Source organism: Ceratotherium simum, chromosome 29, assembly GCF_057802395.1.
Source record: "Ceratotherium simum simum isolate JZ-2026a chromosome 29, ASM5780239v1, whole genome shotgun sequence".
Lineage (NCBI taxonomy): Eukaryota > Metazoa > Chordata > Mammalia > Perissodactyla > Rhinocerotidae > Ceratotherium > Ceratotherium simum.
This window is the reverse complement of record NC_141928.1, coordinates 38859169-38885152: the sequence shown is the minus strand read 5'-3', so window position 1 is coordinate 38885152 and position 25984 is coordinate 38859169. Positions and strand designations below refer to the sequence as shown.

At 41.5% G+C, this 25984-nt stretch overlaps 1 protein-coding gene across 2 annotated transcripts in view; it reads right to left on the bottom strand.

Moving 5' to 3' along the window:
• Positions 1-7232, bottom strand: part of LOC106800717 (stimulated by retinoic acid gene 6 protein-like) — a 49517-nt gene extending 42285 nt beyond the window's left edge. For both annotated transcript variants that reach the window (XM_087419488.1, XM_087419487.1), the window contains exon 1: positions 7099-7232. The gene's annotated coding sequence lies outside the window, so the exon portion shown is untranslated. The remainder of the gene's footprint in view (positions 1-7098) is intronic.
• Positions 7233-25984: the final 18752 nt, after the last annotated feature.

The following is a 25984-nucleotide window of genomic DNA, read 5'->3' as shown; positions in this document are numbered from 1 at the left end:
GCCCTGTGGCTTAGCGGTTAAGTGCATGCGCTCCGCTACTGGCGGCCCAGGTTCGGATCCTGGGCGCGCACCGACGCACTGCTTCTCCAGCCATGCTGAGGCTGCGTCCCACATACAGCAACTAGAAGGATGTGCAGCTATGACATACAACTATCTACTGGAGCTTTGGGGGAAAAATAAAAAAAAATAAATAAAGTAATCATTGCTATGTTAGGGCTTACACCTGCCATTTTATTATTTGTTTTCTGTTTGTTCCCTGTTTTTCATTCCACTATTCCTCTCTTCTTGCATTCTTGTGGGTTACTTAAACTTTTTTGAGAATTCCATTCTAATTTATTTATAGTGTTTTTTAGTATATCACTTTGTATAGTTTTCCTATTGGTTGCTCTATGCATTCAATATTATATATAGTAACATGAATTCTACTGGTATCAGTGTTTTACCACTTCAAGTGAGTGTAGAAACCTTACTTTCATTTAGGTCTCCTTACCCTCTCCACTTTATAAATATAATTGTCTTAAGTTCTTTCTCTACATATGTTGAACACCCCATAGATGGTGTTACAATTTTTGCTTCAACCAAACATGATTTAAGAAACTCATCAGAAGGGTAATCTATTATGTTTACACCTTTTTTTTTTTTACTCATTTTGTTCTTTTCTTTCTGAAGTTTCAAGCCACCTTATATTATTTCTTTTCTGTTAAGAGAACTTCCTTTAGCCACTCTTTAAGAGTAGGTCAGCTAGTAACAAATTCTCTTAGTTTTCCTCCATCTGAGAATGTCTTTATTTCCCTTTCATTCCTGAAGTACATTTTTGCTGGATATAGAATTTGTGGTCGATAATTTTTTTCTTCCAGCACTAGAAAAATGTGCCATTTCCTTCCTCCATGGATCCTCCATGGTTGTAGATGAAAAATCCACTGTCATTAAAACTGGTGTTCCCCTATAGGTGATGTGTCACTTCTCCCTGGCTGTTTTCAAGACTTCTTCTTTGTTCTTAGTTTTCAGAAGTTTAATTATGATTTGTCTTGGTGTGGGTTTCTTTAGATTCATCCTCTTTTGGAATTTCTCAGCTTCCTGAATTTGTAAGTTTATGTCCTTAGACAAATTTGAGAAGTTTTCAGCCATTATGCCTTCAAATATTCGTTCAGCCCCACTCTTTCTCTTCTCCTTCTGAGATCTGGATAATACAGATTTTCCATCTTTTCGTATTTTACCCACAGGTCCCTAAGGCTCTGCTAGTTGTTTTTTTCCCATTGGCCCCTCAGGTTCTGCTAGTTGTTTTGTTTTGTTTTGTTTTTGAAGTCTATTTACTCTGTTGTTCAGATTGGGTAATTTCTATTGTTCTATCTTCAAGTTCACTGATTCTTTCCTCTGTCATATTCATTCTGTTATTGAGCCCATCCAGTGCATTTTTTATTTGGTTGTTGCATTTTTCAGTACCACAGTTTCCATTTGGTTCTTTAAGTATGTTCTATTTCTTTGGCAAATTTTCTCATTTTTAAAATTTTTTCTAAAAGTATTTGCAATTGCTCATTGAAGCATTTTGTTATGACAGCTGCTTTAAAATGCTTGTCAAATAATTCCAACATCTGATTCATCTTGGTGTTGGCATCTCTTGATTGTCTTTCTTCATTTAAGTTGTCATCTTCCTGGTGCTTAGTGTAACAAGTGATTTTTTTTATTGTATCCTGGACATTTGGACATAGTTAGGAGACCCTGGATCCTATATAAATTTCCTATGTTAGCAGGCAGTTACCCTGTTTACGTTTAGCTCGTAGCTTCTGGACCACTTCTGTAGGCTGTGGTTCCAATGATAATTTAGTTTTCAGAGCCCTTACACTGTTATTCTGGTTTGGCACATTCACCTGTTGCTGCTGGGGCTACTGCTTGATCTCTGCGGGTGCTGCCCACAGGAGCAGAATGCACTTCCCTGGGCCTGGTGCTGCTTGGTGCGAGGTGGAAACACACTAGGCTCAGGTCAGAGAGCATCACCTTGCACCTGCTCTTTGGGCTACTTGGTGCTGGCAGGGCCCCCGCTCAGTCCCTACTGGTGCTGCCCGCAGGGATGTTAGGCACTTACCTGGGCCACCCAGTGCTACTAGGTGAGAGGGAGGAGACATCAGACTGCAGGGTGGAGAATGCTCCCCTCGGCCCACAATCCAGGGTGGCTGATTTTGCTGTCATTTTATAGACTCAGTTCAAAACGGGATCTTGAAGTTGAGACACACAATCAGGGAAGACAATGGTACCTCAGTCACATACTCGACCCAACTAGTGCTCTGGGTCAAAATCCAAGTTTTAACTATGTATTTTCTAGACCTTATCAAAATTATAATAACTAACCATAAACCACATTAAATATATACCATTATGAAAAATATTTTAGGGTTACTTTATAAAAAAATCAAAATATAAAAAGTTAGTACCCTTTTAGCTCACTTTTTAAAAAAATTCTTTCTAAATGTTCTAGTATTGGGAGAAACTATCTTTTACACAAAATGTAATTTTTGAACACTGATTTAAAGGGATATGACATAACAAAATTTGTCTTGTAAAACCACAAATAGGATGGAAGAATGTGATACTGATTCTTCTATATCAGGACTTGGCAAACCTTTTTTGTAGAGGGTCCAATAGCACATATTTTAGGCTTTGCAGGCCATATAGTCTCTGCACAACTACTCAACTCTCCAGTTGTGCAAAAGCAGCCACAGACAACACATAAAGGGATGTGGCTGGGTTCCAATAAAACTTTATTTACAAAAATGGGCAATGGGCCAGATTTGGCCCATGGGTCATAGTTTTCAGACCCGAGTTACCTTATGAAACCATAAATTTAGAGTCAGAAAGGAACTTTGAGATCACCTAGTTTAACATTTTCATTGGACAAATGAGGAAACTACAGCCCCAAAAGATTAAATAATTTCACTTATTTTACCCGGCTAGTGAATGGCAGCACCCAAACTAAGACTTTAAGATTGTGTTATTACTGCGAGTCCGGTATTCTGATGCATGGGTGTATCATGCTACTGTATAATTATGAATAAGATCATTGGAGCATAGTGGAATGTTCAAATCAATCAGATTTTACTTAAAACTTACAAAATTAATTATAAGAAAGGTTTTCAGAAATGTTGTAAGTTATGCTGAAATAGCATCTTAGAATAACCTGTGAGAGCTTTTAAAATGAATTTTATAAGCAGAGATTGCCAACAATTCAGAGAAAATATAAAATGGAGATATGTTTGGAGAACGATGTTCGGGCACCTAGGAAAAGAGGACTTACTAGTAATGATGCATTTCTCTACTACGTGTGAACTTACATTAGACAAAACAGAAAGTACTTCCTTCTTACCCTGAACATGCATTTTTAACATTTATTATCCTAGGTTCACCAAACTTCTCCTTTTAGCCAGACAAAGTCCAAGTACCTGTTGTTGGCAGACATGGTCACATGCCTCGGCACTGGAGCATCTTTGAATACTTCACTTCCAGCAGTTGTGTGTAATGCGTAAGGCGGCATTTCAGCATCAGACTTAACTCCAAGAGAGTTTCCTTTGTCTCTTAACAGTGTTGGATTAGGTTTTTTGCTGATAGAAAAGTCTGAAGAAAATCCTGGTTGTCTGAGGGTTGCTTTTGGTTTTCCTATGAAGTTAGGCATACATAATGGAATCAATTAACCTCCCAAAACCCTAGTTTCACTACGTCACTCCCCTGTCCAGATGTTTTCTGTGGGTCTCTATTCTCAGAACAGTTTCTAAGAACATGAGGAGGCTGCCACTAGAGGGTTGGTCAATAGGGAGAGAGTAGACTGGTGAGTATTTAGCAGATGAGGTTCTTCAAGAGGTGGGCTTCATCTGCCGGACTAGCCAGTTACCTTCCCTCTACTCACCAACTAACACTTCAGTGGCAGCCACCTTCCATTCTTACAAATGCAGCACACACAGCCACATCTCGGTCCTCCCATGTCTTCTCCATCCATTTAAATTCTTCCCATTGTTTGAGTTCTGGGTTCAAGTCTCCCTTTTGCCATGAAGCTCTCCATTGCCATTCTCACTTGCCATGAGTGCTCCCTTGTCTAAAATGCTCATTGTGGCATTTAGGCATCTGCTCTTATATTATCATTAAACTATTTCTTAAGAATTTAGTTTTAGAACTTATTATAAGCTCCTTGAGATAAGCATTCAGTAAACGCAGGCCGAGTTGTCTATAACAACTTTGTGTACTATATAACTTATGTTTTTCTGAAAATAAAGGATTTATACTAAAAGACATGATTTGCTAAAGAAGACATTAAAGCATAGTTTTTGGTTCATCCAACATTCTGGATGAGGCTTTCCCCCAAATAACCTAAAAGAATAAATCCACACTTCACCATAATAAGTTTAATTAAAATCTACTCTGAGTTATTTCACAGTGTAATTACTTCACTCAGTAAGTCATACTTATCATGTTCACTTAATTTCAAATGGAAATACTAGCTTCAGGATTTCTCGCTCGATAAATGAATGTTAACAAATAAAGATGTTTATCATGATTATAAGCACTATTTCCATAATTTCATATGACAATGTATTCATAGATGGGTTTAAAAGCTTTAGCATGTGAAAAGACTTTACCTTCTAGAAAAAAGGGCATGGTTTTCTTAACTCTCATCTGACAATTAACTTGCCACCTAGTTTTCCTTTTAGAACTCCTCTGACGAGCCACAAGCTGAGCAATTCTTGCAGTTTCTGTGCAGGCCACAGCATAGCAGGTAATCTATTCACAAGAGGAAGGTGAGAGGAGAAACACCTCTCAGATTCACTGGTGCCTAGAGGCCGATTTTTACAAGTGGATCTTAGTGAGTTTACATGTTCCGAATCCAGCTGTATGCAAATATCCATGTATTTCTATCCTTGAGAACGTTAGACACAAAATCATACTTCCCACAAGAGAAATCGAGCATAGTCTAGCACATTGAATAATCTTCTTTCCTCAAATTGAAAATTTCATTTATTCCTTAAACAGATATTTATTAAGCATCTCCAAGTGCTAGGTGCTATGGGATTAACAAATGAACCAAAAGAAACCTGTGATATGCATATATTATCTCACACAATCTGTGAGATGTTTTATTCCCATTTTATACATGGAAAAACAGAAGTTCAGGAAAGTTAAGCAACCTTCCTAAGTCACACAGCTAGGCTCTCTCTCTGAATCCAAAGTATGTACCTGTAACTGCTACTTGTATTACCTCTCAAAGACCACGAAATCCTCGTCTTGCCACTGCAACAGATTAGCTGGGTGACTTGGGGCAAATCAGTCTATTCTCAGCTGTAAAACATGGGTGGGCCTAGATCTGGGGTTTTCAAACTTAAATGGAGCCACAGGATTCCACAGAGGTGCCTCGGGGTCCTCACAGTGGCAGGGGTGTGAGGGTGAGGCAGGACAAGCAGAGGCCCTGGACCCTCCAGCACCTGCTTAAAACACAGCAGCTCAGCTTTTTATCTTTTAAAAAAATTGGTGCGATATATAGGATATTTGAAAAAAGTATGCAGACTATTGGGACTAGATGATCTCTAAAGCCCCATCTCGAGTTAAAGCCTTTGATTCTAAGTTGAAATCAAGAACAGGAAAGCAATAAGGCTTTACACCACAAGCCAAAACATGTTCCTACTCTTTGGGCCAGTATTTCTATTCCTGAAAATAGATTACAAGAATATAATTCAAAAGAAGAAAAAGTTACATACCCAAGTATTTGTAATAGGGGTTATTTTTAATAGTCAAAACCTGGAAACATTAAAAATGCCAAAAAAAGGGAATAAAGAGTTCAGTAAATTATAGCATAGTAACTGGATGAAGCATTAACTTATTAATTCATTCAGACATTTGATCATTCACACATTCACCACACAGTTATTAAGCACCGACTGTTAGAGGTGAAAAAACAATCTCTCATCCTCCAGAAACCTATGAAGGAAAAAGAGAGAGGCAAAGAGACTAAATGGAAAACACTGTGTCACGTGTTATGTTAGATGTATTACAACGTGCCAAGTAGACAGAAAGGAGCGCTTACATCTGTCTGGGAGAATCAAGGATGCTGAAGCAAGTTTTATTATTCATATAATATTTAGTTAATTTACACCTGCTTCTTATAAAATGACCACAGACGAGGTGAGCTTCCCCTCTGACCACTCTTCCAGTCCTGGCTCCTTCTTCCTCCTCCGCCCCCTGCCTCCCCAACCCCCCGCAAACAGAGGAATGACTATTACAAGTTTCGGTGAGAAATACTCTAGACCTGTTCTATGTATTTACATATGTAGAAATGTACCCAGAAAAACGTGCTGTTGGGGGGTGGGTGCTTTCTTGTCTCTTGGATGGTGGTTTTTCCATCTCTTTCACACTGTACACTGGGCAGATACCAAGAAGAGAAACTGCTGGGTCACAGGGTATGTGCAATAAAAGATTTATTTGCTACCACCAAATTGCCCATGTTATCCATAAAATATTCTTCCAGAGAAATGAAAGGATTTAAAACTGTAGAATAATATGATCACATTGCGGTGAAGGTGGGAACAGGCTAGAGAGAAGGGACTAAAGACAAGGAGGCAGGGAGAGCCCTGTAATAATCAAAAGTGCTGAACGTCAATTAGGGACTGAACCAGCGTCCAGATAGTAGGACTAGACAGGAGTGAGGGCAAACAACGAGAAGTTACAAGTATCTATTAGATTTGGCAATCAGGAGGTCATTAGTGACCCGGGCAAAAACAGCTGTAGTAGGTTTTTAATGGACGGGTATGACGTTTAGGCAGTTAAGGTCTCCAGTACTGTTACTCTGTTTGGACATGGAGACTGGGTAAACTTTAACTTTAAAATTTTTTATTTAATGTGGTTAAAATCTTATTTTTACAATGGAAAGAATTTGAGGGATAAAACAAAAAAACACCAGAATCTGGGTTGTGCTTTGGATGCTGTTCTCTCCATCACCACCGATCCCAAACCACTTAGTTAATACTCTTCACTTGGACTTCTATCCTGGCTGTGAGACCGGAAGTGCCAGACGGGCAATGAAGAATTGGCTGACTTCTCCGACACGCACAGTTACCTCCTTACCTCTCCAGATCTACTAGTCTCTATCCTGACAACTCCGGGCACACTTCTCAGATAGGCTTCTAGTGTAGGGGAGCCTAACTGCTTGAAGGGGATCCAGTCTCCAGTCAAGGATCTGTACTCTCCTTGGAGCCGGGGTAATGCCATTCCGTTTTTATGAGACTGTAGAACAGCTCGCAGCATTTTTGAAACCAGATCTGCTTCCAGCATCTTCACCTATAAGAACACAGTAGAAGGTTACTATAATATGATTCATTAGTCTGTGAATTCAAGTAGATTTTCAGAATTTACATTTAGATTATTCATAAATTGTTACAGAAAACGTTCTGTGCTATTACAATAGAGGGAAATAACTGCTGTGGTAGAGAAAAGCACAGAATACTATGAGAACACAGGGGAAGTCAGAAGGGCACAGATGAGCCTGGGGAGGGAAGACATCAGGGGATGTTTCCCAGATGAAGGGAGGCCTGACGGAGAGGGGATGTTTCCCAGATGAAGAGAGGCCTGAACGGAGTCCTGAAGGGCAAGATGGAATCAGCCAGGCAAGGAGGAAAAGGGTGTGTGGCGGGTGGGGATGGGGAGAGGTATCAGCTCCAAGTAAAGGGAACACCGAGTTCACAAGGCATAGAGGTGAGAGAGAAGCACATGGTTGGTTCTGAGAATTCCAGGCAGTTAAGTGGCCGGACCTGAATGAACAGAGACTCCAAGATGAGGACTGAAAGACAAGGATGGGAGAGGTGAGAAGAGGCAGACCCAGAAGAGACACTATATTATGCTAACATGTTTGCATTTTTGCCAAACATAATGTGGGACCTTAGAGAGATTTTAAATAGGGGAATGAAGTGGTCAACTCTGCATTTCAGAGAGATTCCCCACTACTCAGCAGTGGGGAAGATAAATGGGAAGGAGAAAGATTAATACGTTGTAAGAATACTGGGAGATGTGGAGGACCTGAAAACAGGGCCTTGGGAATAAACAAAAAAATCAACTTGAGAGGTAATTAGGAGGTGAATCAATAGGGATTGATTAGCTGGTGTGGATGATGAGGGAGGTTCCCAAGTTTCTAGAAGCACAGTGGACACTAATGACCCCCACTGAGGTGGGGTAGAGGCAGGTCTGCAAGAGAGGAAGAGCGTGAATTCATCCTGGACATATGGAGGTTGGGATGCTCGTAGGGCAGCCCTGTAGATATATTCACTAGGAACTTAGGTTAGAGGTCTGAGCTGGTTACGGACTTGTTGGTCTTCAGCATATATGTGGTATTTGGTGTCCAGGGAGGCAAAAACAAGGTTAAGGATGGACCTCTGTGGAAAGCTGTCATTTAAGGCATGGGCAGAGAAAGAAGAGCCTACAAAAGGCTAAGAAAAAGCAACCAGAGAGACAGAAGTAGAAAAGGCAGAGTCAGCATCATATAAACAAAAAGAAGAAAGAACCACGAAGAATGGCCTATTCAAAGGTGTCATACACAGCGGACAGGTCAAGTGAGAGAAAAACTGAAAAATGACTACTGAATATTTGCTACCTAGGAAACCCATGGGGACCCTGGGTAAGGATTTTCATTGGTCAGTAACAGGTGCTTTTCAAGATTAACCACTCATATTTTCTTTGGACTAATGGTAAAAAGAATGGAGATACATTCAGAGAATGATATTCAAGCAGCCAGAAAAAGTGAACTTAGCCTTTCATTAAAGGAAGGCAAAAGGCAAGCCATGGACAACTTGTTAATTTTTCCTTTGACAGTGCTATCCAATAGAACCTTCTGTGCTATGGACATGTTTTATATCTGCACTGTCCAATACTATAGCCACTAGCCACATGTGGCCACTAAGCACTTGAAAGGTGGCAGCATGACTGAGGACCTGAATTTTTAATTTAATTTAAATTAAACATGGCTAGTGGATACTATATGGGACAGCATAGAATGCTAGACAGTCTTGTTCTTTCTCTGGTTTAGAAAACAGAAAGGAGGAACAGCATACGATTCTAGCAATTTCCTCATTTGTCTCTTTTAAAAAAGAGACAAAGTATCAGCTCACTTGTGGGTGCTCTTAATTATAAATATGATACTCATATGACAGCAAGGTTTAAATGCAAATAACCTAAGTATTCATTATATACTTCTCTCTACTAAATATTAACTCTTTTCAAATTGTCACCACCAGCAACAACATTTAATTAATACTATTAATTAAATAGTACATAGTCTAGGAAAGTCTTATACTAGGTGCATATTCTCATTCTTCCTATAGAGAAAGAGACAGATGGACAGACAGACACACATATATACACACACATATATCATTTATATATTAAAATCTTCGTTTAGGTATAATTTATATACAATAAAACTCCCTCATCTTCTGTGTAGTGTATACTGAGTTTTGAAAAATATATACACCCATGTAATGATCACCACAATCAAGATATAGACATTTCCATCACCAAAAAAGTTCCTTCATGTGGGCTGCATAAGATATGCAAAAGTAAAATGCACAACAAAAACAGCACAAAGAATGTGAGAGAAGAACTGGAAGTACACCATTGGAAGGTTCCTATACTATACATGAAGTAGTATAACATTATTTGAAAGGGGAATATGATAAAGACATATATTGTAAACCTAATGGCAACCACTATAATATTTTTAAAGAGGTATAATAAGCCAGTAGTAAAGACAAAACAGAATAAAAGATTCAATCAAGGGGCCGGCCTGGTGGCCCAAGCGGTTAAGCGCGCATGCTCTGCCACTGCGGCCCGGGGTTCACCGGTTCGGATCCCAGGCGCACACCGCCGCACCGCTTGTCAAGCCATGCTGTGGCGGCATCCCATGTAAAGTGGAGGAAGATGGGCACGGATGTTAGCCCAGGGCCAGTCTTCCTCAGCAAAAAAAGAGGAGGATTGGCAGATGTTAGCACAGGGCTGATCTCCTCACAAAAAAAAAAAAGATTCAATCAAAAGGCAAATAGAAATTTAAAAAAAATTAGGCAGGGAAAACAACAACAACAACAAAGAACACATAGGGCAAATAGAAAACATCTAGCAAAATGGTAGATTTAGAGCCAACCATACCAAAAATTACATTAAATGTAAATGATGGAAATATCCCAATATTCCATATGGATATAAAAGCAAGACTTACCTATATACTATCTACAAGAAACTTATTTTAAATATAAATACATAGGTTAAAAGTAAAAAGATACACCATGCAAATACATGTCTATATTAATATCAGAACAAGGAATATTACCAGGGATTAAGAGGGACATTACATAATTAAGGAGTTAATTCATCAGGAAGATATACCAATCCTAAGTGTGAATGCATCTAACATAAGAGCTTTAAAACACATGAAGCAAAACCCAACAGAGCTGAAAGAATAAACAGATTCACAATTATGGTTGGAGACTTCAGAATTCCTTCCTCAGTAATTGGTGGAACCAGTAAACAAAAAATCAGTACAGATATAGGAGAGCTGAACAACAATGTCAACCAAACTGATCTAATTGATATTTATAGAACATTTCACCCCAACAATAGCAGAAATATACATTCTGTTCAAGAGAACATGGGACAGTCACCAAGACAGAATAAATTCTGGGACTTAAAACAATCCTCAACCAATTTAGAATAACTGAAATTATACAAAGAGTATTCTGTGACCAGAACAAAATTAAATTAGGTCTTAGTAGCAGAAATATATGTGAACAATCCTCATGTATTTGCAAATTTAATGACATACTTCTAAATAACCGAGGGTCAAAAAAGCCCTCCCCTCCAAAAAATCAGAAAATATTTTAAATAAATGAAAATATAACATAAAAATTTGCTGGATGCAGTTAAAGCAATATTTAGAGGGAAATTACAACATTATACACTTATGTCTGAAAAGAAAGGTCCCCAATCAGTAATCTAATCTACTACCTTGAGACAAAAAGAGAGCAAATTATCCCAAAAGCAAGTAGAAGGATGGAAGTAATAAAGATGAGAGCAAAATCAATATTGAAATGATGAAATCAATCAGTTATGTAATAGGAAAAAAAGTAGAGAAAAAAATCATGAAACGAAAACTAGTTTTTCAAAAACATCAATAAAATTGATAAACTTCCAGGTAGATTAACCAAGGGAAAAAAAGAGAACACACAAATTCTTAATAATGGGATTGAAAAAGGGGCCATCAATACAGATCCTACAGACATTAAATAGAGGTTATTATGAACAACTTATGCCAATAAATTTGGTAAATCAGATGAAATGGATAAATTCATTGAAAGACACAAATTCCAAAGCTTGCTCAAGAATAAATAGATAACCTTAATATCCCTATATCTATTAAGGAAATTGAATTTGTAGTTAAAAACCTTCACACAAGAAAAACTCACACCCAGAGGGCTTTATTGGCAAATTCTACCAAACACTTAAAGAAGAATTAATACCACTTCTATATAAACTCTTCCAGAAAACAGAGGGGAAGGGAACACTTTTGAACTCATTTTATGAGGCCAGCATTATGTTGATACCAAAACCAGACAAAGACATTACAAGAAAAGGAAAGCACAGACCAATATCCCTCATAAACATAAATGTAAAAGTTCCTAATAAAATATTGTAAATCAAATCCAACAATATGTAAGAAGGAAAACACATCATGATCAACTATGGCTTACTCTAGGAATGCAAGATTGATTCAACAGTCATAAGTCAATCAAGGTAACTGATTATATCAACAGACTAAATGAGAAAAACCACATATCAACAAGTGAAGAAAAGACATTTGACAAAGTTCAAAATCATTTATGATAAAAACTCTCAGAAAATAAGAACATAAGGGAACCTCCTTAACCTGATAAAGACTATCTGTGAAAAAACCACAGCTAACATCATATGGAACAGTGAAAGAGTGAATGCTTTCTTTCTAAGATTGGGAACAGGGCAAGAACATCCACTCTCTTCACTCCTATTCATTATCATACTGGAGGTCCTAGCCAATGCAATAAGGCTGATTTCAAGACTTACTATAAAAGCATATTAATCAAAATAGTGTGGTATTGTCAAAAGGACAGTCACATCAATGGAACAGAAATATAATCCAGAAATAGACCCACACTAATGGTCAACTGATTTTTAATAAAGATACCAAGGAAATTCAATGGAGAAAGTTCAACCAATAGTGCTGGAACACTAACCATCCATATACAAAAAATGAACCTCACACCATATACAAAAATTATCTCAAAATGGATCATTTAGGACCTAAAGGAAAAGCTAAGACTGTAAAACTTCTAGAAAAAACAAAGGAGTAAATCTCTGTGACCTTGGGTTAGGCAAAGACTTTTTGGAATCATAGAAGAAAACATTGACAAATTGGATCTCATCAAAATTTAAAATTTATGCTCTTCTAAAGGCTGTTAAGAAAATGAAAAGCCACAGACTGAGAGAAAATATTTTCATAACATACCTGGTAAAGGGCTGGTAACCAGCATCATATATAAAAACACTCAAAACTCAATAAGAAAACAAAGACCCAATTAAGAATGTGCAAAAGATCTGAACACATACGTCACTAAAGTAGAGATGCAGATGGCAAAAAAAACACATGAAAAGATGCCCAACAGCATTATTCATTAGGGAAATGCAAATTAAATCCACAATCAGATATCACTACACATCTACTAGAACAGCTTAAATTTTTAAAAAGCTGACAATGTGAAGTGCTGATGAGAATGCAGAGCAACTGGAATTCTCAGTTTCTTATGAAGTCAAGCATATACTTATCATACAATCCAGCAAACCCACTCCTAGGTAATTACCCAAGAAAAATGATAACATATGTCCACACAAAAACCTGTACTTGGAATGTTTACAGTAGCTTTATTCATAATTGCCCCCAAACCAGAAACAATCCAAATGTCTATCAACAGGTGAATGAATAAACAAATGTCATATATCCATACAGTGGAGTACTACTCAGCAATAAAAAGGAACAAACTATTGAATCATAAAACCATACAGACGACTCTCATATTATGCTAAGTGGAAGAAACCAGACACAAAAGACTATATACTGTATGATTCTATTTATGTAACATTCTGGAAAAGGTAAAATTATGGCCACAGAAATTAGATCACTGGTTGCCAAGGGCTGGGGGTTTGGAGAGGGGATTGACTATAAAGAGGGCACAAAGCAATTTTGGGGTGATGGAAATATTTTATATCTTGATTGTGGTGATAGTTATACAACTATATAGTTTTTCAAAATTCATAGAACTGTAAACCAAAGAAGGGTGACTTTTACTATATGTAAAATATATCAACAAAACTGGAAAAAAAGTTCCTTCAAGTTGTGTTCCTTTGCAGCACTGTCTCCCCCTCATATACTACAGTGTTCTGGCTCCCAGCAACCACCGATCTACTTGCTGTCACTATAAATTAGTTTTGCCTAGTGTTCTTGAGTTTCAACCATGTTATTGAATTTATCAGCAGTTCATTCCTTTTTATTGATGAGTAGTATTCCACTGTATGGATATACCACAATTTGTTTATCCATTCAAATGCTGATAGGCATTTAGGTTGCTTCCAATTTGGGGGTATTATAAATAAAGCTGCTTTGAACAGTACAAGTCATCAGGTAGACATATTTTCCTTTTTCTTTTGTAAATTCTGAAAATTTTCTGGATTTTCTAAAAATTTAATATCCATAATAATTCTGGAAATAAAGTATTATTCTCATTCTGTAGATGAGAAAACCAAGGCTCAGAGAAGTTAAATAACCAAGGTATCACAGGATGTATGGAAGCCAGGATTTTAGTCCTGGTCTGTGTGATGCCAAAGCCCACATTCTTTCTATCATATCACCCTGCCTACTCGTACTGAAAAAAAACAAAAACAAAAGACAAAAGCTGAAGAATTAACAACGGGAGACAAGATTGTCAAGAAAGACAGTAAGCAAAGGAAAGAGAAGAAAACCGTGATGTGAAATCAACAGCAGACTCCGCCTACTCACAGGGATGCTATGGGTGCCAAGGCAAAGGGACAGCTGGAGACAGGCACCCGAAAGACTCAAGAGAAAATTCATGGCAGAGAAAGATGAGAGCTCTAAGTCAGAGCACCTCCATTATCCCTGATGTCCAGCCACACTTCGAGTACGCCCGGGAGAAGGAAAGAGAGGACGGCTTGGGATCTATATTTCAAGGTTGTCAGATGTTAAATCTGAAGTATGAATTCTGGCTCTTAAATATTCCTGATTACAAGAGAAATGCTTTGCTCTGCAATGGTTCATGACTGAAAGGTCAAAGACCACTGAACTTGCACTACATCGTTATTTCCTCAAGTGGGAAAAACCATAACGGAGGCTGGCCAAGTTTAACTTGCAAGAGGAGAAACCAAAGGATCACTTACTAACCTCCCAGTGCCAGGCCTCCCCAACTTTCTCTCTTTGCCCTCCACCTTCCCACCTTCTTTCCTTCAAAACACACTGCCTCCCACCTATTCATCTAGAGCTCTTCTGAGTAAAACTGGACTTCGCATCTTTGTACATCTGCATATCTGGATGGGCCTTGACAATGAATCACATACCCATCATGAGAAGATATAATGCCAGGTGGTACATTACGTACACATGTAGGAATATACCCACTTGGCTGTGAGCAGGGTACCTGGGTCAACTAGACTGTTTAGTCTGTCTGGCTCCTCCCCAGTCAGAACCACTTTAAACTCCCCTGCCAGAGTTTCAGTCTGAAGGACTCACCCTTTACCTTGAGAAGGGAGTTTCTAAAGCCTCCTTCTTCCCCTCTTTGTGGAACGAGCATCTTTTCCATTACTACCTCTCCACTGTGGTCTACTTTTCCACAACTACATCAGGGGGTGAACAGCAATCACTAATTTAAGGGGGGAAAAAAATCTCTGATAAATGCATTCTACTCACCAATGGAAATTCTGTGACTAACACATAACAGAACCCCAATATGATGCTAGTTTGAAAGGACAGGTCTAAGCCCATCTGAGACGCTAATCACAGGCTTGTTCCACAGACCGCCCTATAGGAAAGCCTTCTACTCCTTCCACCCTCAGGAGACCAATTTCAGACCTCTTTTTCTGAACTGTCCTCCTCTATCTTCCTAAGTTCTGCTCTAAAGTAGCTGCCAGCAGGGATCCCCCAAACAGAACACTTAACAACTGGGGGGCGGGGGGGCACACACCCACACACAAAACCTAACTGCCACAGAGTTCAGTAAAAACTGGAAAGCTTTGCCCAATGCTTGCTTCCTTAATCTCACCCTCTTTAAGTGTGTCTTCTTTTGGGACCTCCTAGACTCTGCCAAGATACAGCAGATGCCTTATGGCCTCTATCCTAATTATCCTACCCTCCTGCCCCAAGACTCGCACATACGTTTCATGTCGATACAAGGTGTGTATTTACAGTGAGCAACTGCTAATAAAATTAAATAAAACCCCACTGCAAATCAGTGTGGCATGATAGTGCTCATCCTTATTTTTCACCCCCCCCCAATCTAACCTCATGTTTGTCTAACTTCATTTCTTGGTAATTAGATTCTTTTTTCTAATTTAGACTTCCCAACATGACCTGAGAAAGGCTCATGCCACACACACATCTCCTAGTTCCACTTTTTCTTTAAAGCACAAATTATCATAGTTAAAACCCAAAGAAACTGAATGTTTCTTTCAACAGTAAAGTTGCTGACAACTAGTAGTCGATATATTGATTTGATTTGATTTGGAGGGAGAGGCAGGGGTTTGCAGAAGGCTGTGCCTGTGTTTTCTCTTGCTCGTGTCCCCAAGTTCAATATCACTACAAAAGAACACTTATCTTCCTAGGACAAATCCCTTCTCCTGGGCCTCGATTTCCTTATCTGTAAGATGAAGGAGTTCCATATTAGTGTTCGCAACTCCCTGCCACCAGCACCAAGTGATACCTGAAGATGGAGAGGCCGACGCCCACAATCTCCTGCCCCTCACCACCTCCATGGCGATGGCCCTAGTCCACGCCAATGGATTGGGGCAACTGCCTCCCAGCTGGTCCCTCTGCTTCCACTCCTCCTCCTAGAATCTCTTCTCCACATAACAGCTGGAGTGATCCTTTTATATCATAGTATAGTAATATAACATCCTTTTGATATTTATAGATCCATAATATAATATTCTTTTATAGCATAATCTGTATCACGTCATTCCCCTGCTCAAAACCCTCTCAAGGCTTCCTGTCTTACTCAGACAAAAGGCCAAAGTCTTCGAGAAGTCAAAAGGGCCCTAGACAATCTGCATCCACCCTGCTTCTCTGACCTCAATTCCTCCTTCCCTGTTCTTTCTCTCCCTCCACTCCACCCAGGCCGGCTGCCCTGCTTTTCCTTGAACACGTCTGGGACAGCCTCACATCAGGCCTTGCGCACTTGCCATTCCCTGTCTGGGAAGCCCCTGCCCCAGGGGTCCACCTGGCTCACTGCCTCACCTCCTTCAGGTATTTGCTCAAATGTCACCTTCTCAGTAAGGCCTTCCCTGGCCACCCTATTCAAAATCAGAACTGTTATGCCAGCTTCCCAGTACACCCCATACCCCTTCCCTGCCTCATTTTACTCCTGAGCACTTATCACCACCCAATATTCTTCTTTATTTAATTTTACTGTCTGTTCCCTTGACTTGAATGTAAGCTCCATGAAAGCAGGGATTTGTAAGGTTTTGTTCACTGCTGAATCCCTAGTGCCCACAAGAGCTCAACAAATATTGAATCAATGAATGAGAAATTCTCCAGCTGGCTAACACCACTCCTCTTCTCTCCTACTCACTAAAATATAGCACAATGCATGTGAGCTATTAAAGGAATAATCTTTAATTTATTAAAAAATTATTTGCAAATTTTAATGATTGTTATAAACTGACTGAGACAGTCAATTGTATCACCAAGCTGTGGTTGAGAACCGTCAGGTAGATTATTCCTGGGCCTTTCCACTCTGAGCCAGCGAGTGTTCTCAACGGGCAGGCCCAGGGCAGGGCCACAGTGTTACTGCAAGAAGTCCACACGCCCCGAAGGGCAGCAGGCACTGCCTGTAGTGGCGGGTGTCTCAGCGTGCAGACACTGCCGGGATTCACAGACACAACTGACACTGAATCCACAGCAGCTTCTGGCAGCTATATACTTCATCACCCAGGGGACGACAGAAATGCAACTACCAGCGTGTGAGGTTTCACTAAGTTTTTTAAAAAGCTAAATGAAAAGGACCTTATACTTGAGAGGACTGGGAAGCAGTGCTCGAGCACATGGCTGCAACAGGAATTAAGTATCCCTCCCCTCCTCCCCCGCCTTTTTTTAAGTCTGCTATTTTCATGGAATACTATAATTCTCTATTTGCGAAAAACTTGTTGGAGGGAAGGGCAGTCCCCTGGACTATAAGACTGAGGATCACAAAGCTGGCGAGAAGCAGTTAAGTGCAGTATAACCTGGAAGGGTAAATGCGATTGTACTTCTTGTTCAGACTCATGTCTTATGCTCATACTTGGCAATTTCTTCCAGTCTGGCTTGCAATTCCTACATTAGCCATATCACTTTAGGCACCAAACAAAAAGAAAGTTGCAACTAAAGCTTAAAAAAATCATCATTATTTTCTAATCTACTATATTGCTTTAAAATGTTCTAAATTTTAATTCCTTGGTTATCATGGCATTTTTCAAGACTTCCTGAAGATGGCAATTACACTCCAGAACTTTTGTAGAAAGTATATAAGAATACTTTCCTCTGACTATAAAAATCAAGTCTGTCATCTTGGACGCCATCCTTAGAAGCACAAAAGGAAGCTTATGGGAATTTCAGTTAGTGTCTCAACGGCAAACCTTTAGGCAATCCCCCCAAAGAAATTAAGTTTGGAAGTTTCTCTAAAGCGGGAATTCTCCCCAAATTTTTAAACTTACCATTCTGATCGTTCAACTCTCTTCCCTCCTTATTTCTACTCTCTACAAGTGTTATCATAAATATAATTTAGAGTTTAGAGAACTCAAATTGCTTTTATTTTGAGAATGTTATGCAAGCCCTGGTGACCTTATATAAGTTAGGCTAGGTTGGAAGAAATGAGGTCGGCCATCTCTGTTTCAGACCACAGGCTCTCAGGTAAAATTCTTAAGGGTCTCCCTAGACAATATGGGGCCTGCTTGAGCTGAATGAGAATCCTAAACAGCAGAGTAATGTGGAGGAGGGTCTGGGGAATTACTTAATCAGAATGGTTTTGATTTCAAAAACTGACCAAGGTCAGCTAGCGAAGACCTTAGTCAGGGAGAAAGACACTGGCCACCACAGCTCACAACAAATTGCACTTGACTTTCACTTCCTTTCACTCTTTTTCCTCCTCCTTTCCTTTCCTCTCTTTCTGAATGACAAGTCTTAAGAGTTATATGTGCTTACCACAATACCTGGCATTCAGTAGTTACTTAATAAAAATCATTTTCCTAGAAGCATGGGAAACTATGGGAGGGAATAGCGGGAGGGAAACTACCTATGAATACATACATTAAATAGCTAAGAGTACAATGATATACTCATTGAAATACTGGAGAGATTTTTAGTTTGGATTAAATTTGAAATATCAGAATTTTCCCAGATTTTCTTACTTGCCTCATTAACATACTTATAAACTGGAGAGCTTGGTAAGAAAGCCAGTGGATCTCCTCCAAGATCTCTCACCTAACTAGTGGGCAAAAAGTCACTTCCTGCGTTGGCAAAGGGTCTTGCAGCAGAGATTCCCTGATGGACTGCAATCCCACAACGTCCCCGGACCCTGCCTGGCTTAAGAAAGTAGCACAGGAGGGTGGGCTCCCCTCAGAGTGGGGCGCTGAGAGCAGCATGGAATGCTAGCGGGCACCTTCACACCATCCCCTCCAAACTCTTCAGTGTAAAATGAGGAAACTGAGGTCCAGGGTAAATATTCCAGGCCTCACATATTTTTATGGCCAGAACCACAACAAGAACCCCAGTCTTCTGGCTCCCAAACTTAGGGCTTCCTTTCAGACAGCTGCTCCAAAAGTAGAGTTGGCTTCCGAAAGTACATTTGACTTAGGGAACACTGACAGCAACCCTGGGGCAGGTTTATCGACTAGCCCTTAACGTGGCGTGAAACAGGGCTCCGCCATAGTTCAAGTTCACGGTGTGGCATCCAAATCCAAAAGAACTGCCAACTGCTGCAAAAATTCAATGGTGGCAACTGACATCTCCTTTTATCCTTTCATTCTATCCCTTTTCTCCTTGCTACACAATTAATCATGAGTACTCCAGGTGCTCACAATGCACAAGAAGTGGGGCAAGGAGTAGGCGGAAGTAATGACAACATTTAGGAAAGCAAGATTCAAACAATTTCAATAGCCTAAAATAATTCTCACATTCAAAACTGTAGTGTTTTGGAAATTCACAGCTTTTCTCTTTAACACCTGAAAATGGTCCTGAGAAAGTCTTATTCTGAAGAACCTGCTTTTGGTGTACTCTGAATACTTGCCTTTACCACTCGCTGCTCCTCCCCGGCTCGGTCATTTGCATGTATCTGCTTCCTATAGCTTGAGTTTCCTCACTACTGGTGCCCGAAGACCTTTAGCCGAGCTGGTCTGGCTCTCGTCTATGCTCTCTCTTCTCTAAGTCTCTCTTTTCTCAACTATTTCCAACTGTACTATTTGGCTCATCTTCCTCATTGTATTTTTCATGTCAGAAGTTTGAGTTGTGTGGATGAATGAATAAAGATGTGGTATATATACAACAGAATACTACTCAGCCATAAAAACAGATGAAATTGTGCCATATGTGACAACATGGACCTTGTGGGTATTACACTAAGCAAAATAAGTCAGAAGAGAAAGACAAATACCATATGATTTCACTCATATGTGGAAGATAAACAAACAAACAGATAAGGAGAACAGGCTGGTGGTTACCAGAGGGGATGGGGATGGGGGGAAGGCAAAAAGGGTAAAAGGGCACATGTGTATGGTGATGGATGGAAACTAGACTTTTGGGGTGAACACGATTTAGACTATACAGAAGCTGAAATATAATGACGTACACCTGAAATTATAAACCAATGTGACCTCAATAAAATTTTTTTTAAAAGTGTCTCAAAAAAAAGAAATTTGAGTTGTAGAGTGGCACTAAACTCCAAAATAAATCTGAAGAATTACTGGGATAAATTGAAATCACCAAGTAATCTCTTACCTTCTTTAGTCAGCTACTCAATTTTTAGTATCTCCTTAGGCATATACTTCTGGTAACTAGCTGCCCTTCTCCTTGAAGACACTATTCTAGCAACGAGCTGGGCCCCTAAAGTCCAGAATGTCTGTGCTGAAAAGATTTGACTTCATCTAGTCTATATCAAACTCTTCATCTTGCAAATCAATAAACTGAGCCTAAGAGAGGGAAGGTTTTTGTCTAAGACAAAATTTCCAGTCCATTTCTCATCTTGCCACAGTCTAACACGCTATCTTTTCTTTCCAATTAGAGTCTACTTATTACCGCCTGAATTACTCCACCAACTGTTTTTAAAAGGAAAGACAGTAATTAATGCCCTCAGGTGGTAATATACTTCCTTAGGGTTTCCTTAGGGAGCACTTTTCTTTTTTATTACCGTAATTTCAAGCTCCAAATTATGCAGGCATTACTAACTACATACTATGGATATGTAACTAAGAGTTTCCCACAAATCCACATACTAGAGAAAAAACTCTGAGATGATAAAGTGGCTTAGGAGTGTGCATCTTAATCCTAGTTCTGCTGCTAATTAGCTGTGACCTCTTGAGCAAGTCACTTCAGGTCTCTCTTTTCACATGGAAGATGAGGGTGGACAAGATCTGCGTTTCTCAACTTTCCTTGGAGTCCTTCAAGTTCTGAAATGGGGTCCAAAGATCTAACGGAAACCATGGGTTTGCTTCCTCCTGACAAAGCTGCACGGCTCAAATACTGAGTTTGCTCTAGGGTCACACTGGGTATCTTGTGCTGATCAGAAGCTCTAACTGGCATATATATTTACTTCTTCAGCTAAAAATGGCTAAATAAATTACTTTTAAATAGTTTGTTTGAAAGACAAATTAACAACATGAAAAAAAACCATTTGGCCCAATGGAGAAATAATGAAAAGAATGAAGCTTTCAAAAGCACAAAGGTGGGAGGAGGAGGAGGAGGAGAAATTAGGTTTTGCATAGAGAGAGAAAAATCAACTCACATACACATGAAATTAGATTTCACTCCAAGCACCGAGGAACTTCTGTCCTTCCTGTGTTTGTCTGCTGACCCTGCAAGTGCCCAGATGCACAGCACTCTCTCTCTACGCCAATCTCAGTTCTTGAAAACAGCACTTGATCAAGCAGAGTAGGCACTTAGAGTTGGATTATAAAGTATTTTTCCATTACATTCATATTAAGTCTCCAACTAGATTATATCGCACAGAGGACTTAGAGAGAGGTCTTTCAAGGAGTTTAAATCTCTTAGTACAAAATACAGTACTTCATTCAGCCACATTCAACCAATACACTTAAAAGGGCATGAGCAGGGATTACATTTCATTTCCACTCTACAGGGACTGAAATCCGAAGGTACTGCCACCTGCTGCCTCAGTCTCACTGTGTTTAACTCACAAAGAGGGAGGCTGTGTGCCACCATGTGGCCCTGGGCTGGTGCAAGGAGATGTGGGTTCCAAACCAGCTGGCCCCAGGAGCAAGTGCCTGCACACAGGACAGTATTTTGTAAGTAACTGATGCTCAATGAATGTCAGTTGGGTAGAACTGCGAAAATCTCCCCACGAGCCAATTTATATTATATACAGAGCCTAAAGATGTGTCCCTCCAAGAAACTGAAATCTAATTATGTAAAACATGGGAAGTTTGGTGGAAGGAAGAGAGTCAACATTTCTTGACTCATTATTAAAAGCCTAAGGATTTACAGTACTTGTCTCACAAAAGCTTTGCAGAGTAAGTTAAGTATTTCCATTCGATACACAGAAAACCAGACTCAAAGAAAGTACTATCTAATTCGTTCATGATCCCACAATTAGTAAGAGAAGCCCAGATTCCAACTCAGGTCTGTAAAGCCCACACTATTTGCAGAATGCAACACCCACAGGTGGAGGCAGCCCAGGATGAGTTGGGGACTCGAGTCTAAGTTTCACTTCTGTCATTAAGTTGTTGCATACTAGGCAGCACACTTTTCTGCAATTTTTCCACCTGCACGAACGGGGCAGTGGGAGGGGAGGATGACCAAGATCAGTGGTTTGTTTTGTTTTGCCGGGCAGTTATCCGAATGGTTTTGGGCCAGGGCTTTTTTTTTTAACATATGTATTTCCCTTTCCTGCTCTTTGAAATTCATTTGGTGGTGTCTTCGGTTGTTAATGGAAACGTATGACACCTCTCAAGTGGACTGGAGCAGAAAAGTGGTGCGGGCTTCAAGCCCCCTCCCACTGCGTTGAGGCCGAGACCCTGCCCCTGTTGGGGGATCGTGGGGAAGGTTAGGAAACAACTCACTCAGGGATCCACGTTTCCTTCCCGGCCTGGGGCTCTCTACCCACCCAGCGCCCACGGCTCGGGAGGAAGGGCTGGTATCTGTGCCCTGCAATACTTGAGTGGCCTGCGGGGGTGGTCCGTGCAGAGGCCGTGCCTCTAAGGACTGTGGTTCACGTGTAAAACCCGGGAGCTCGGAGCCCGGCGCTCGGGCAGCCCCTGCTCCGGTCGCGCCGGTCCGGAACCACTTCCCGGTCGGCACCTCCCGCCCCGGCCCGCACCCGCCGCGGCGTTTCCCCCTCTGCACGGAGCTGCCCGGGCGGCGGGGGGTCCGTCCGGCTCCGGGTGACGCCCAGCGCGGCCGAGCGGCCGGGAGGGGCCCCGCCGAGATTTAAAGCGCACCGCTCTGGAACCCCGGCTCGGCCCGGGCCATCCCCGCGGCGCGGGGCAGAGGCCCCGGCCCGCCCGAGTCCCGCCGGCCCTGCCCGCCGGGCCCAGGCGCCGCGCCGCCCGAGCCTCGTCCCGCGGCGGCCGCACCTGTCGAGCCGCGGCGGCGGGCCCTGCGCTCACCTCGCTCCGGGGGCCCCGGCCCGTCCCCGCGCCTCCGGGCCCAGCTCCCGCCGCCGTCTCCGCCAGCGCCCCAGCTGCGGCCGCCGCCCACTTTCGGTTTCCCCTCACGGCCCGGGCCGCCGCCGCGGCTCGGGAATCACCTCAGGCCCCCGCCCCGCGCGGCCCCGCCCCGCGCGGGCAGCCCGGCCTCGCTTCTGCGCACGCGCGGGCCCCCGGCCGCGGCGCTCCTCGCCGGCGCCCGCGCGTGGGAAGGGAAACCGACGCCGCCTAGCGGTTTCTGCGCGTGCCCACGCACGGGCCGACGGCGGAGGGCGACTGCGGGGGTCGCGCAGCAGCGCCTCCTCGTGGACACCGCGAGTACCGCCGGGCCCGGGGGCCGGCAGGGCCGGGGACCCAGCTGATGTTCTCCGTCCGTCAGACGTTTCATTCAACTTTTGCTCATTCTTTTCTTCTGTTCTGGAACAGGTGCTTTTTATTCTCCGAGACGTCTACCTCCTGGTCCGCTCGTTTCCTCTGTCTTTTCTCAAGCGTCATCCTTTCAAGGGTGGCCACACTCTCAAAAGTGTCCGTCCCTCCCTGGCATTCCGGTCTCGCTTCTCAGCCTCACCTCTCCGTGCTCCCGTCTAGCTCGCTACGTGTGTGCGTTTTACTTATCTTTTCACGGCCTGCTGGCCTCCTCAAACTAAAGCTCTATGAGCACAGGGATCTTGGTTCTGTTCCCTAATCTATTCCCAGAGCCTGGGACAGTGCCTGGCATGTGATGAGCGTGACATAAATATTTGTCAGATTCATTCATTCATTACAAAATTATTGAACTCCTAATATTTATTCACTTATTTTTTCTGCGTATTAATTCTACCAACATTTATTGAGCATCCGCTTTGTATTCCTTAAACCAACTTTGAACACTTCTCTGCGTTCACTCTGTATGCATTTACTGAGGGCCCGCTGTTTGTTCAACCAGGTTTTTTTTTTACAGCCTTATTGAGGTATAATTGACATACTATAAGCTGCACATTTAAAATGTACCAGTTGATAAGTTTTGACATATGTATACAGCTGTGAAACTATCACTGCCATGAAAATAATGAACATATCCATCACCCCAAAAAGTTTCCTCATACCCCTTTATGACCCTCACCTCTTGTGCCTCCCAGTCCCTTGCTCCCTCAACCACTGATCTGCTTTCTCTTATGAATTAGTTTGCTTTTTCGTGAATTTTATAGAAATGGAATCACACAGTATGCGCTGTCTGTTTTTGGCAGGGGGCGGGGTCCAGCTTCTTTCACTCATCATGTCTGTTGAGATTCATCCATGTTGTTGTGTGGACCAATAGTCCATGGCTTTTTATTGCTGAATAGTAGTCCATTGTACGGATGTACTAAACCTACCATATGACCCAGTGATTCCATTCCCAGGGTTTTCCCGGGAGAAATGAAAGCACATGTCGACACAAAGACCTGGACAAGAATATTCATAGCAGCTTTGTAATAGCCAAAAACGGAAACAACACAAATGTTCGTCGGTAGGTGAATCCACCCGTGTATAATGAACACCTGCTGTTGAACAACAAACCTGTAGGGAGAGCCTACTACGTTAAGGCACAAGCCTGTGCCTGAGGAGCCTTGATTCAGAGAAAAGATGTAGTGGGTGCTGAAAAGGTGGATTGGAAGTAGACCATGGAAGGCCTGATGGCCCGTGCTCGGGAGGTTAGGCTTTTCCCCAAAGGCGATGGGGACTGTTGAAAGTCGTCTTTGAACACCGTTCTCTTTTATGCTCCCACACCTAGTCCCTGACCAAGTCTGCCCAAAAGTCTCTCCCTGGCACTTCTCTCCATGCCTGCTTCTGTGTTTCAGTCTATTTCAGATCTCCTTCTCCCTTCTCTCCCCTCCAGTCTGCTCCAAACACTGCAGTGGATTTAATAGACCTAGAACACAGCTAGACCTGGTCTGGACGCTGCCGGGCTCGTAACATCCTCTGGCTCCACATTTAAGATGGGAAAGATATAAAAAGCAGCTCCCAATTAAAAGAACGCCAGTTGGAGTAGGAAATTAGGGAGTCCAATATGCAAAATAAATCATAAGACGATGTGAGTCGACCCCGAGTCTGAGATCCTTCATCCTTGCAAAGGGGTTCCGTGTTTGGACTGTCCTGTGTATAAAGAAAAATGATGCTCTGCAGCTAGTTTTTATAAGCCAGCTTTAGTGATGAATAGTTTACATATAATACATATTTTAAATGTACGGTTTGATGAATTTTGACAAATGGATTCAATCATGTGTCCACCGCCACAATCAAGATATAAAACTAGTTTATCATTCCAAATTGTTCCCCTGTGCCCTTTTATAGTCCATTTCCTCCCCCTACCTCCAGCCCCTGGCAGCCACTGATCTGATTTCTGTCTACAGATTTGCCTTTTCTAGAATGTCATATAAGTGGAATCATACAGTATGTAGTCTTTTGGGTCTGCTTCTTTCACTCTGCACAATGCTTTTGAAAGTCAGCCATGTTGTTGTATATATCAGTAGTCTGTTTCTTTTTGTTGCCACCATATGTGTGGATATGTCACAATTTGTTTATCCATTCACATTTGATACATACTTGTGTGGTTTCCAGTTTGGGGCTGTTATGAATAAAGCTGCTATAAACAGTTACATGCAGGTCTTTGTGTGGTCATATGTTTTTCTTGCATAAAGATTTAGGAGTAGAATTGCTGGGTATAGGATAGATATATGTCTACACTTACGCTATTTTTTTAACAGAAAACTATCAAACTGTTTTCTAAAGTGGCTGCACCATTTTGGACTCATCTGCCCCCATCCCCCAGCAATGTATGAGAGTTCCAGTT